Raw genomic sequence first — 15,130 nt, 5'->3', positions numbered from 1 at the left:
ATATATATATATATATATATATATATATATATATATATATATATATATATATATATATATATATATATATATATATATAACTGAATAGGGTAGCCCAAAAGTTACTTTACCCCTGATAAATTTCTCGCACTTCCCTCCGTCCCTTCCCCTCTGCCCTCGCCCCCTCGTCCGCTATGGTATGTGGAAACACTGACTCAGAGGAATGATGGAGCACAAACAGATACAATGACAAATTAATTAGGCCAAAAAAAAAAAAATGTTGCATTGGCGTAACCCGCCCGACCCTAAAAATTCCGCCGACCCTACGTTTTTTTTTGTTTTTTTGCTATCGAAAAATTTTGCCGACCCTATTTTATTGCTATTTTTGTTGTTTTGCTATCGTTTTCAAGTATCTTGTTGATTTCGATCACGATCGCAAAAAAACCCGGAAGTGTTTCGGACAGAACCCGCCGACAAAAAGGGTGGTACTCGAGCCGGGGGAGATTTTGGGAGGGATTTATTAGGAAAAAAAAAAAAAAAAAAAAAAGATCCCGACCGACCTACCCTATTTTTCAGTGACCGGTTACGCCAATGCAACATTTTTTTTTTTTGGCCTTATTGTAAGTACTGTACAATAAAACTTCTTCTTCTTCTTCTTCTTCTTCTTCTTTCGGCTGCTCCCGTTAGGGGTCGCCACAGCGGATCATCCGTATGATCCGCATCGTGATTTGGCACATGTTTTACGCCGGATGCCCTTCCTGACGCAACCCTGGTCGCCTCTTATGACACAGGGATATGGTACACCTATTTTAACCGGGGTATACACCGGCCCAGTATACTGGTACTCACTTCGCCGACCTCGGAAGGATGACAGGCTGAGTCAACCCCCTGGTGTATTAATTCAGTGGCCCAATGGGGCTTGAACTCAGGACCTTTTGGATCCCAAGCCGCTGCCCTAACCACTGCGCCAACACCAGGATATTACTGTGCAATAAAACCTGTATATTAAAAGAGTTCAAGAACAATGCTTCACTGGGAAGGGGTAAAGTGACTTTCAGGCCACCCTATATATGTATGTATATATATATATATATATATATATATATATATATATATATATATATATATGTATATATATATATATATATATATATATATATATATATATATATATATATATATATATATATATATATATATATATGTGTATATATATATATATATATATATATATAAGTAGGGTAAGAATACTGATTCTGGCTCACTTTTCCCCATGTAAATGAATGGGGGATTTTCAGCGATTCATAATTTTTTTCCCTAAAAATAAATCCCCTTTTTATCCCAAGGTATATTTATTTGTCTCCCCTTTTAACTTGGAGGTTGAACCTCATTGAATTGAACACCTGGGGTTGAACAGCTCACTCATTGAACCTATAAAGATTTGTTCATTCTCAAATTCCTTCAATAGTTTAATTTTCTTTGCACAATAATCCCCATCTAAAATATTGACAAACAAAACATTTGAATCTTTATATTTTTTAAGATACCCCTTTTGTGCCATTACGAAATGATAAACTTCTCTTAATGCTCTCATCTGACCACCTCCTGAGCCACATATCATTTTGAGATTATAGTAAATTGTTTTTTCATTGTTCAATTGATAACCATCAAAGTTTTCAGTCCATTCAAGGATATTCATTTTTTTCTTTACATCCTCAACTTACTAGTTTTTAAATTAATTCGCTTATTTGTTTTATTTACCTTTGTTTTAGTTATTTTTTCAATAAGACTTATTTGATATTTTTCACATTCATTATGTTTTCCATTTATATACCAAGACTGAGATTTTCTCCACTCTTTAGTTTGATTAATACTTGGTTTAACCATTTATATATTGTGAAAAAACGCGGCGGTAGCCCTTAAAAAACCCTAACCCATCTTCCCATCGTTAAAACATAATCAATTTTATACACTCTATCATACAATATCCATATGGAACACAATCTATTCCATTATCTAAAATAAATCTCTTATCATCAAAGGCTCCTAATGCCTTTTTATTTACTTCTTCACTATATATGTTATGTTTATAACTTCTTATTGTATTCATTTTCCGATATTCTTCTTTCATATTCATCAAACAATTATAATAATTTCTAAAAGTTATTGATTTCTTTATTACATATTTCTTTATTCCCTTTAACCTCTTATCAATCTGTTCACCATACTTATAAGCATATGCCTTTGCTCTCAATCCAATAAACTCACTCATTACTTTTCCACCCAACTCATCCTTAAACTTACCAATAACCTTTTCATTCTTTTTGGAAAATAACTCACTCTTCTTGCTGAAATTACTTGTATCATATACTCCAATATTTTTCTTCATATCTTCATAAACATCATCAGTTTTTATATCTAGGATAAAACTATCAGTATCCATATACAACAATGAAACATTTTCACCATACTCTTTCTTTAAGTCATTATACAAATAATCATACATCAATATCTTTGATAAATCAAGAACTGCTGTTCCAATATAAATTGGTTTATCCATTACAATACTTTCCTTTTTCATATGAATTGCAGAAAAGTTCTCTGAAAAAACCTCTTCTCTCTCAAAACTTGGTTTATTTATCAATCTCGAAGCTTCTTTCCAAGATGTTGCGAATCTAATGTTTTGTCTGTTTCTAACATTTTCCATAGTCTTTCCAAATACAGCATTATTCATTAATTTATAAAAGTCCCCTTCAAATTTTACTTTTGTATTTGCTCTCATATCTGTATTAAATTGAATATACTTTTTCACCCAAGGACTTTGTTTAAATTTTAAAACTCTATGAATTTTAGCTACTCTCAATCCTTCTCTCAAAAACAGTTTTAAGCTTCTCTGATGTAAAACATATCCCTCTTTATCATAGAATGTTGTTAATAACTTTTCTGTTGATTTGCCTTTAATATTAAAACTTTTATGATAATCACTTAACCATTCTTTCTTTGGAGTTTCTTTCTCACATGCAAAAGGAAGATCTTTATGCTTATTATGAAGATCACTCGGGTACCTCAAATCAACTTCAAAATAATAACCTTCTTCTTCGTCATTCAATTCCTCTTGAGAAGAAATAACAATATTCATCAAAGCCTTTTCATAATCCTTTTCTTCCACCCACTCTAATTTACCATAAGGCAGAGATTGAGACATTGCCCATCCATACAAATTATTAGCATCAAAATACATCAAATAATTACTATCTTTTTCACTATCATAATTTGGAAGATATTTATTATTTGCTTTAGCATATCTTTTTGAACATACTTGTGATATTCCACCTCTCTTGGACTTCTCAATCATCAAAAGCATATCCACATCACTGATTAAATCTATATCTTGTTTTGTCATTTTCAACATTGCACTCCAAGCTAAACCAGGAGCTGTGAAATAGTGGGCAGGATCTAATCCATAACAATTTTTATTATGACAGAGTGATCTAAAAGCTTCAAACACATCAGCTAACAATAAAACATCTGTTTTTAGATATAAATCGTGATATTCTCCAAGGTTCTTTATCTTAAATATTTTCCATATTTCTTGTGCGTGTTTATATTCCTTATCACTTATCTCTTCTTCATAAAGGTTATTATAGAAACTTTCTTTTGAAGGAAGTTGTGTTTCTTTAAATCTCATAAATGAATCCATATAATCATAAGGATAAATTCCCTTACTTGTAAGAATTTTCTCTTTACTTTGAATTTCATTCCTTGTTTGAATTTCCTCTCTCGTAAGAATTCCTTCTTTAATCAGAATTTCATCTTTAATCTGAATTTCCTCTTTAGTTCGAATTTTCTTTATAATTAGAATTTCATCTTCAGTTAGAATTTCTTCATTAATTAGAGTTTCCTCTTTACTTTGAATTCTCTCTTTAATCTGAATTTCCTCTTGAGTGAGAATTTCCTCTTTTGGAAAGAATGAATTAAGATTTGGAAAAGAGTCCGTGGAGCTTAGATTTGATGCGAGGTAGGCTAGTGGTGTTCCCATAAACTTGTAAGAATCTAAAAACCTAATACGAGTTATAGGTTTTGTGAATATCATTTTTGAAAATGAAATATACTTTTGACTTGTGTTTGTTATGGCAGAAATATTCCCTGGTGTTTTTGAAAGTTCATTTATAAATAGATGTGTATCATAGTTGGCGCTGTTGTGAAGAAAGACTGGAATAAAAGAAGGTAATTTATAATTAAGATTACAACAGGAATGAGCGGGACCTCTATATTTACCAGTAAGATGACAATGGTCTCTAACTTTAGACTCCTTAATTTCCCCTCACAAATATGACAGATATTGTTCATTCTAAATTCTAATTTTTCTTCTTTGGTTAATTTCATCGGTTCATTTGTTTCTTTCATTAATTTAGTGAGTCTTATACAATCCTTTTCTAATCGTTTTACAAACTCTTGTGAAGCATTTTTTCCACGATAATGTTCAAGTTTGTTATACTTTTCTCCAACAGATGATTTGATATAATAACAGAAACCACAAGGAATATGTTTTTGATATTTATTTGTATATGGTTCTTTTGGATTAGGAGAAGCAGTATTTATCTTTTTAAGGATACATTCAAAATCAGCGTATATCACAAATGGGTGCATGATAGATTTATTATAATCTTCAAAATAAATCTTTTCACCAGGTTTAGGCATTGTAATTACAGCTGATTTATGATTACTACAATATTTTGAATGTTGTTCTAATCGTTCTTTTGTATGAAATGAATTAAGACATCGCTTACAAGGATATATTTTGTTTGCTGTTCTGAATACCTGAGAAGAGATTAATCTTGATAAATTATTGATGTATGTGTAATGTGAATTCTTTCCAACACTAAAATATAAAAGGTCAATGTGTGTTTCTTCATTTTTATAGTTGTTTGAAATTTTTAATATTTGAACTTTGTTTGTATCCGTTAATCCATATACATTAATAGAAAGATTATTCTTTTTCTCAAATTTAGGAATATCTGTTAATGGCATTGGGAATTTAAAATCTTTAATGTCCAAGGTATTCTCATATTTCATATATTGTTTTACTCTTTCTGAATTACATTTTGGTGGATGTAAGTGAGCAAGAACAGACCAGAGAAAACATTTATTATCATTGTTCTTAATATTAACAACTGCCTTCTTTAGTTTTATTTCTTTTGGTAATTCAATATAAGAAGAAGCTTTAAGAGGGTTTGATTTTAGAATGTGTATATCTAAAAAGATGATTTTTTTAATATTGAATCCACTTCCTACCACTGTATTATCAACATCCTCCTCTTGTCTTGATAGTTCTTCATAAACCCCACTATTCAAAAAATCTTGAAATGATGTTATAAAATGAAGATCTGTTCTCATATAAGGAGTTTGTTCTTCATCTTGTCTTTTCATATTCATTTTCACTCCCATATAAAACTTTAAAGTTTTTATTTCTTTTAATGTCTTTTAATAAATTTTTCAACATCGGGTTTCACTATTTCAATTGATTCAGCTATTGATGATGGACTGGGTTCTCCAAATTGAAAAATCCTTATTTTTATATGCCCTTTAAATGCCTCATCAGTGTTTTTAATATAATAGTCTCCCTTTACTTTAAACTCATTTTTCTTGTGTTTTTGTGATTGAAGATGTTGATTATAACTACTCTTCAAAACATCCTTTGAACAGATATCACAATGTTTTCTTTCCAACTCAAGAGGAGATATTTGATGAAATAGATTAAATGTGTGTTTGTTGGTTCGGAGGTGTTTTCTATAATGTTTATATTCGTGATTACAAACATCGCAGTACGTTGTATTCACCATATTTATAGAATAAAACTTTGCTTAAACTAAAATTTTCTTGATGAAAATTTCGTTTAATTTCTAGGTCAATCTGTGCTTAAAAACATTTTATCCTCCAACTTTTTCATTTAATAAATACAATGTTTCAAGACACAAAAGACAAGTTTCAATCAATCTCTTCATCTGTTAAAGATACTGAGAAATATGTCAAGGATGTAAAATTGAACAAAGATAAATATAACAACTATTGGATAAAAACTATTATGGTAAATAATATGAGTTCTTCAATTTCCTTCAGTGGAAGGGCTTTTAGTATACCTGGTAGAACATCAATTAAAGTATCTCTAACAAAAGTTTCTCCTCTCCTTCTAGTAATATATTCAAAACTAGAAAAAGCAATGAAACAAGAAAAAGTATCAAAGAACAAAAACCTTATGGATGAAGCTTTAGAAAGAAAAGATAAGACCATCTGTAATATGCAAGGAGAAATTTGTATTTTTTTCAACAACCCTAAAGATGTAAATCTTGATGAAATAAAGGATGTTAATATATCAGGTGAAATGACATTTCGTTCAATAGTAGTTAACGATAATTTTAAAATTACCTTTAATATAAAAAATGTTGTCGTTGAATCTGATAATGAAAAAAGTATATCGATATCGATGGTAATATACAACTGAAAGTATAGATGAATTTCAGTTTAAGTAAAGTTTTACTTTATAAATATGCTAGACTTTCCTGATTCTCCATATGACAAATTTGAGAATTGTCCTGCGTGTGAAAGACGGGGATTAAACACAGAGTCAAAAGCCTATAAACAATGTATATTCTGTGATTATCTTCTAATTAATGATAATAAAAAATATAAAAAGGAAAATAATTCTTTTAGATTTACACCAAAAATGAATTACTTTACAAGATTGATTAGAGAAATGAATGTAAAGTATGAGGATGATAACACACCTTTCCTTACAAGGGAAGAAACTGAACGTATAAGAGAAATGTTCAAAGGATTGTTGTTGTATATTATTCATGGATGTAATTTTCAGGGAAATATCAAAACAAGATATTGTATAAATAAAATAATGGATTATCTTGAAATTAAACCTGAACTTAGGATAAAATATAGAGTTTCTAAAAAAGCCAATAATAAATTAAATAATCTGTTTTTCAAATATATAAATGAATGATTTTTTACCTATTTGGGAAAATAAGATAAAATTTAACAACCATAAAAATCTCCCAAATTCATTAAGATGTCTCATAGTTGGTTCAAGTGGATGTGGAAAAACCTGCTTACTTTTAAAAATGCTCCTCACTCCCAACTTTTTAGATTATGATAATTTAATAATTTTCACAAAGTCGAGTTTTCAACCAGAGTATCAACTACTCTCACAAGGTTTTAATGCTGGTCTTCAAAAAGAAGATATAATAGGTTTATTTAAACGTCAAAAAACCTAAATGATTATAACATTGAAGATATAATTCAACTATTTTGTGATACACAGAGATGTAAAAAGAAATCAAATCTTATAACTTGTATTCTTAGTGATAATACGGATGATATACCGTCTCCCCAAGATTTGGATAAATCAAAAAAGAACCTCGTTATCTTTGATGATTGTGTTAATGAGAGAAACCAAACGGTAATGGACAGCTACTACACAAGAGGGAGACATTCTTCTTGTAATTGTATTTATCTTAGTCAATCGTACTTTCAACTTCCTCGTCGTTCCATCAGAAACAATGCTAATACTTTTATTTTATTCAAGTTAAATTCAATAGATATCAATAATTTTTGGAGAGATAATTGTTCTACATTATGTAGTAAAAAGAAATTTGAGGATTATATGAAGCACACGACTGAAAAATATAAATATATTGTTGTGAAACAAGATGAGATATTAAGGGATATATTTTTTGTTTTATAAACAATTACATATATAAATGACAACTATTATTATAAATCTTGTGGGTAAATCTGCTTCTGGAAAAAACTTTCATAAATCAAGGTTCTTGTGTAGTACAAATGAGAATATTGTAAATTTACTTAAAAAACACCCCATGATACGCATTGTATCAACAACAACTAGAGCAATAAGACCTGGAGAAGTAAAAGGTGAAGATTATCACTATATTTCAGTGGAGGAACATATGCGATTGAGGAATGAAGGACAAATATTTGAGGAGGTTTCTCTTGGTACAACAAAATATTCACATTGTAAGAGTGAGTTAAAGAAACTAAAATCTGGTGGTGTTGGGATATTAGAAACTAATCCAGAAGGAACGAGACAAATTATTAAATATCTGAGCGAAGTGAAGATTTTATCATTCGGTTTTGATGTTGATGAAGAAACTCAACACAAACGTATGAAAAGCAGAGATGCAAGGATTAGTGAAGAAGAAATTACAACTCGCATTAATGTTAATAAAGAATTTGATGAAATATTTAAAGAAAAGGATTTATTTGAACACATCTACTTGAATGATGAAGAAAAGGAAAATTTCCCTGTTGATCTTTACAATTCATTAAATGATATTTTACAATAAATAAATGGATACAAAAGAAAGAGCAAGAAGATTTAAGGAACATCAAGAGTTGGTTTCAAAAGTTGTAAAACAACAGGAAGACATAAAGAAGAAACGCAGACAGAAACTAACGGGCGAAGAAGCATTTGAAAAAAACAAGAGAAATTTTTTAAACCACTTTTAAAAACTTCCCAAGAAAAATGAAAGATGTTTCCACAGTTCCCACAGTAGAATATACTCCCAGAAAGCTCCAAATGTTAAAAGATTTCAGTCAAATGACGGAGGAAGAATTAGAGCATATTGGAGAATTAGAACATGATGAAGGTTTATTTCAACAACTGGAAGAGATTAATCAACCCCTGATTATATTGTGAATGCTGTTCAAAACAATGAATATTCAGCGGATTCAAAAACCAAAGCAGGACTCATTCCAACAGAACAACCAGCAATATTTCATCTTGTTCAAGAAAAGGTATTGATATTTAATGATGAATTAAGGTTCTTAAGTTCTGCTCAACCCCTGTTAAACTAACTCCGAGATTAATGTTTCTTCTCACAAAAGATGGAAGACAAGGTTCAACTGTGAGGGATGAATCAAAGTATATTGATAAACCATTGGATATGGAAAATAATGATGATAGAGTATATATTGATTTGCTGAACACTCTAAATTATAAGGTTATTCTTTCTGGTAAAAGTAGGAAGAATGAGAAGGAGAAACACATTATTCAGGCTTTAAGTATCCTTGGTTCAGGTATTAGTTTTCTTCCAAATGACCCATCGCAATTAGTTAATAGACTGTTATTGTTGTTCGGCAGTAAGAAGGCTGGAAATAACAATTGTTTTAATGAAGCATCAGCCATTTTAGATCAGTTGATGAACATGAAAATAATTAATAAATCTCAATATAAAGACATTTTATCTCATATTAAATAAGATGAGAAGCACAATCCTGAGTTTTAATTTCACAACAAGCGACCACACATCTTCATTCCCATACCCACTACAACTTGACACAACAAAAGAATATGAGGCATCTTTATTGTCCATGGAGACTTATAATACCTTATTTAATATAACCGAGAAAAATGACAAGTTTAGTTATAATCCGGGAAGTGGATACAAAACGATAACAGTCTCACCCGGAGCATACGAGATTTCTCAAATATCTTCCGAAATTGCTCGTCTTATGAAAGAACAGGGTGATGAACCAAAAAATATTGTTATAAACATTCAAAAACATACTTCAAAATCAACAATTAAAGTTAAAAATAACTACAAGGTTGATTTCACAATTGATAATTCATTTAGAGAGTTATTAGGTTTCTCCTCAAAAAAGATTGAAACTAATGGGACGTTTTACAGTGATAATGTCATTCAAATATCCTCAGGAATAAATTCGGTGTTAATTCACTGTGATTTGATTGATGGTGCTTATAATGATGGATTAAAAACAAATACAATATTTTCATTCAGCGCATACTCAACCCCAATTGGTTATAAATTCAATATGGAGCCTAAAAATTTGGTTTATCTACCTGTGTCAGGAAAAACCATACACAGAGTAAATTTTAGGATAACCGACCAAGATAATCGTGTGATTTCTTTTAATGGAGAAGTTATATCCATCAGAATTCACCTACGTGAAGTTTTTCAATAAATAAATACGATGGTTATTGTGAGGAAGCACGAGTTGGGAAAATATAAAATAATTACAGGGGATGGGATGTTCCTTTCCCCGTACTACAAGGGTGAAGGTATGTATCTTGGTAGAGGATACTATAAACCTAAGAGACAAAGGGGTGTTGGACATCAATTTAGAGGAGATGGGATAATTGATACTCTCATGGGTATTGGTTCAACTATTCTTAAACATGAAGACCTAATTGGTTCAACTGCTTCTGCTGTGGGAAATGTAGCAGGTGCTGTAAAGAGTATAAAAGATGCTCAGAAAGAATCTCATAAATTACAAGCAATAAAAGAAATTAAGAAAGGTAAAACTCAGTTGTCCCCCCAAGAACGACAGAAAATAATTCAAATACTTGGATCAGGGTTTCAAAAGTTTTAACATCTTTTTTCCTAAATAAATACAAGTATGGAAGCAATTGATAGTATCTATGATTTGGATGATACTATTATTATCTCAAACTCCACTAAAAAAGAAGATTACTTCAAGGTAAATGCAATAACTGGAACAGACTGGAATACAAATGGTACAAAAAGTTTTGAAATAAATAATCAACAAACCTATTTGAATCTCTCCGAAAGTTTCTTGTTGTGTAAATTTAAATTCACTCAGGCTGGGAATAACACAAACGCTACACTTGTAAATTATTTCTTCTGGAAAATGTTTGATAGTGTGCGATTGTATATTGGAACACAAGAAGTTGAAGCGGTTGATTATGTCTCTGCTGTATCTGAAATGATGAAATTTACACTCTATACATTCAGTGATAGAATGGGAAAGGGGTCTGTCGAAGGTTTTATTCCTGATATGTCAACGGGAACAAACACAGACCCTGGATATATTCAAAGGAAAGGAATATATAATGATGATACAAAAGCAGAAAATAGTTTTACTGTGGCAGTTCCTCTTAAAGGTATATTTGGATTTTGTGATTATGATAAAGTTCTGTATGGTCTTAAAATTAGATTTCAACTACAAAGGAATGATAATGAAAATAGATTGCTTTTTGGTGTTGGTAATGCTTTTGGTGATCAGAATAAATTTGTAATTGAGGAGATGAGTTGGTATATCAGTGAATATACTCCTAATCTTAAAACAGAAGAGATGTTGAATCGAAGACTTAACTCAAAAAACCACTCAGTGTATCATACCTCAAAAGAAGATGTCAACACGTTAAACTCAATCAAACTACTTACACGTGGAATTTGGGTGTTCTGGAAGGAAAGCCACGATATCTGTGGATGATTTTTAAAAAGCCAGATGGTGATACTGCGACTGATAAGAATAATGCATTGAGTGATAATGCTAAGGTGAAACAACTTCGCGTTTCTCTAGATGGAACATTTTATCCACGAGATAGATTGGAAATTAATTGGGAAAAAATGATTTTGCTGAAGCATACAAGTCTTACCAAAAGGTGTGTGAAAGTAATGGAAATAAAGAACCTATTTTGGATATGACAGCATTTAAAAGTTTGTATACAATCTATACGTTTGACCTGAGCGCTCAAAAAGAAACTATAAAGTCTAATCGAGTGGATACTTCCCTATACATTGAAAGAGGAGAGAGTGAAGAAGTTGATACATATTGTTTGCTTTTGGAAGAAACAGAATTGCAGATTAATACAGATAATGGTGTGATGATTAGTCTCACATAATTTTTTGTTAAATAAATGAGTGGCAAAGTACCAACTGGGGTATATGTTAATCAAATCAATCTTCATAAACTATCATCTTGTGTTCAAAATCAAAAGCCTTGTACGATTAACGTTAATACAATTCAGAGAAAAGGAGCAGTAAGAATTGATGTTTTGCTCACAAGAGAACAGGTTAAAATCTTGAATGACACTGGCTCACTTAAAATTAAAATGACAAAACCAATGTTGAAAAAATATTCAATAAGAGAGACGAGTGGAGGATTTCTCCCATTTCTAATTCCTTTATTTGCTGGTTTAAGTGCGGTTGGAGCATTGACGGGTGGTATTTCAACAGCGGTCAAAACTGCCAACGAAAGGAAGGCTCAACTCCAGGCTCAAAAAGAATTGGAAAGACATAACAAAGAGTTGGAGAAACAAATTAGTGGAAGTGGTGTAATTGTAGATTTTGCTGAAAAACTTGAAGGTCTGCCTGATAAAGCGAGATTGTTAGTTGGAGATATGCTTTCTTCTATAGCACAAGCAGGTGTAAAATTAACGAAAAGAGGTAATGGATTATATCTTTCTAATAAATAAATGAGCATTGATGAGTGGTTGAAAGAATTTGGAAAGAATACAACATCAAATTTACAACTTGCCAAATATTGTAAGAAATTAAAAATTCATAATGTGGTTATTTGTATGAGAGATGAATTAACAAATGTGTCGAAACATACAAAGAATATTATTATGAACTTAGAAGATAATGATGGGAACGGTTCTCATTGGGTTTGTATTTTTAATAGTCAAGACAAATATTATTTTGATAGTTTTGGTCTTCCACCACCTGTTGAAGTCATAAAATTCTTACAGAATGGTGTTTATCAAACATTTCAAGTCCAAGAATTAAATTCCAAGTGTTGTGGTCAATTATGTCTATATGTGTTATTTCAACTCAACAAAAATAAAAAATTTTATGATATTATTTTTAATCTAATATAAATGACTTATGTTGGTAAAGATGGTTCTATCTTTGGTGTATCTCAAGAACTGGATATTGATTTATCAAATTATTACACAAAGGCACAGGCTGAACGACATAAATATAATATAAACAAAAATATTAACATGAAAAATGCTTATAAATTAAAAAATTATCCAAGCCCGACTGACGCGAATGACTTGGTGAGATTAAGCGATTTATCACAATATATATACTTAAATAAAACGGCTGTGTATTCTAAAGATACAGAAGTGTTGATATTATCTCCAGGTCATACAGAATTCACAGTTCGAATTAAAATTAATTTTTATAAAGAAGGGCGTATCGTTTGTATGAGAATAGAACAATGGGGGTATGATATGAATGATTTAGGGTATAATTGGTCATTTAAAATTAACCTCGAAGACCTGGAACAATTAAATCAGTCTCGTAAGGAAGAATATTATCCACTTGGTATCGAGAATGAGTTTTGTGGAGCCACGATTAGTAAACAACAAATAAAAGAATTTAATAAGGGTAAATATAATAATGGTTTTGCCCTTGTTTATCTCATGAAAACAGAAAAAACAGGATTATATATAATAAGTAAGGAAATACAAAATGATTTAACTATGGGAAGATGGGGAGGTGTTTCGTGCCATAATATTATTCTAACATATATTTCTAATACATAAATGACAGCAAGAAGGCTTCAAGAAAATTATCATTTCTGTGTTCAAGCATACCTTCAAGAAAAGGGTATTCGGTATTTTAATAAATATGTTCTACAACATAAGAATGAGGTATTTTCAATAAAAGATTGGCATTATGCTGATGTTGATAAACCGACAACTTTAGATTTAATTAGAATGTTAAATAATGAAAAAATTATAAAGTTAAGAAAAGGTAAGGCTCTTTTAGAAATTCAAAAGAAATTTTATTGGTTTCCTGTTGTAAAAAAAATTATTTTGGATACAGGAATAACAAGAAATCCTGATGAATATATGTATAATATTCTATGGGGTGTAAACGATTCAAGTATAGTAAGGGATGAGGAAGGAGTTGAAGAAGAGAGGGAAGAGGAGGAAAAGGAGAAGGAGGAGAGAGAGAAGGAGGAAAGAGAGAATAGAGAGAGGGAGGAAAGAGAGAAGAGAGAGAAGGAGGAAAGGGAGAAGAAAGAGGAGGAAAAGGAGAAGAGAGAGAAGGAGGAAAGAGAGAAGAAAGAGAAGGAGGAAAAAGAGAAGAGAGAGAGGGAGGAAAAAGAGAAGAGAGAGAGGGAGGAGAGGGAGGAAAGAGAGAGAATAAATAAATATTATAGTATGGAAACCAGTGAGATTCAAAAAAGAATAGAGGTATTACAGAAAATAACTCAACCCACCAAGGAGGAATACAAAGAATTAACAAGTCTATTTGCAATACTTTCGACAAAACTATTGGCATCGTCAAGCTATTCATTTTAATTCAAGTTTTTTCTTAAATAAATGGAGGAGAGAGTGAAGGCATTTCTAAGGATTCTTTATGTTTTAAAAATTAAGATTCAAATGTGCATGTTGGAAACTAAAAAGGTTTTTGCACTCTGCAGGAATTTTTCTCATAAATAAATGAGTTATTGTCTCAAATGTAAAAAGAAAACTAATACTAAAAATATTTCATATATTAAAAGTAAAAATAACAGGGTTATACAAAACGGTATATGTTCGGTGTGTGGTTCAAAAAAAAAATCAATTTATCTCCAAACACAAACTCGGAGGAGATATACAAAAGTTTTTATCAGGAAGTAAATTTACAACTACTGGAATACCAGGGGAATTACATCTTCCAGGGTATTCTTTCTGTGGTCCAGGCACAAACTTAGATAAAAGATTAGATGAGGCAGACAATCCTAAATCCTGGAGTAAACCAATCAATAGAGTTGATGAAGTGTGCATGAGACACGATATTGATTATGGGAATACCACAACGTTGGAAGAAAAGCATGAAGCCGATAGAGAAATGTTGTATAATTTGTCTCTGATACAAAATCCAACCTTGAGAGAAAAAGTTGATAGGTTCATCGTGAAGAAGATGATTAGTGCTAAATTGAAACTTGGACTTGGAAATTCAAAAAACTTATAGGCTCTAATGATGCCATTAAGACTGAAGAGCAATTAGCTGATGAATTACATAAACCAATATTCACAAAGTTTCAGAGAAGGAAAGTTTATTCCAAGGAAGTTGATTATATCTGGTCTGCTGATTTGATTGAACTCAATAATGATAAGGGGTACAAGTATGCTTTAACCGTTATTGATTTGAGGAGTAGATATGCGTGGGTTGTCCCTTTAAAAAACAAAACAGGTAATACTCTTATGTTAGCTTTTCAACAGATATTTAATAAAAGTAAGAGAAAACCTAAGAAATTGTGGACTGATGAGGGTAGAGAGTTTTATAACAAGACATTTATGAATTTTCTAAAAAATAACAGTATTACATTATACAGTACCTTTAATGAAGGGAAG

The 15,130-nt window shown here is 30.9% G+C and overlaps 1 long non-coding RNA gene across 1 annotated transcript in view; it reads right to left on the bottom strand.

The window, feature by feature from the left end:
- LOC147032215 (uncharacterized) overlaps positions 1-15,130 on the bottom strand; it is a 182,685-nt gene that overhangs the window by 35,789 nt on the left and 131,766 nt on the right. The window lies entirely within an intron of this gene.

The sequence above is a fragment of the Eptatretus burgeri genome, chromosome 2 (genome assembly GCF_056783735.1).
Source record: "Eptatretus burgeri isolate ZD-2024b chromosome 2, Ebu_testis_v1, whole genome shotgun sequence".
Taxonomy (NCBI): domain Eukaryota; kingdom Metazoa; phylum Chordata; class Myxini; order Myxiniformes; family Myxinidae; genus Eptatretus; species Eptatretus burgeri.
This window is presented reverse-complemented; position numbering and strand designations above follow the sequence as displayed.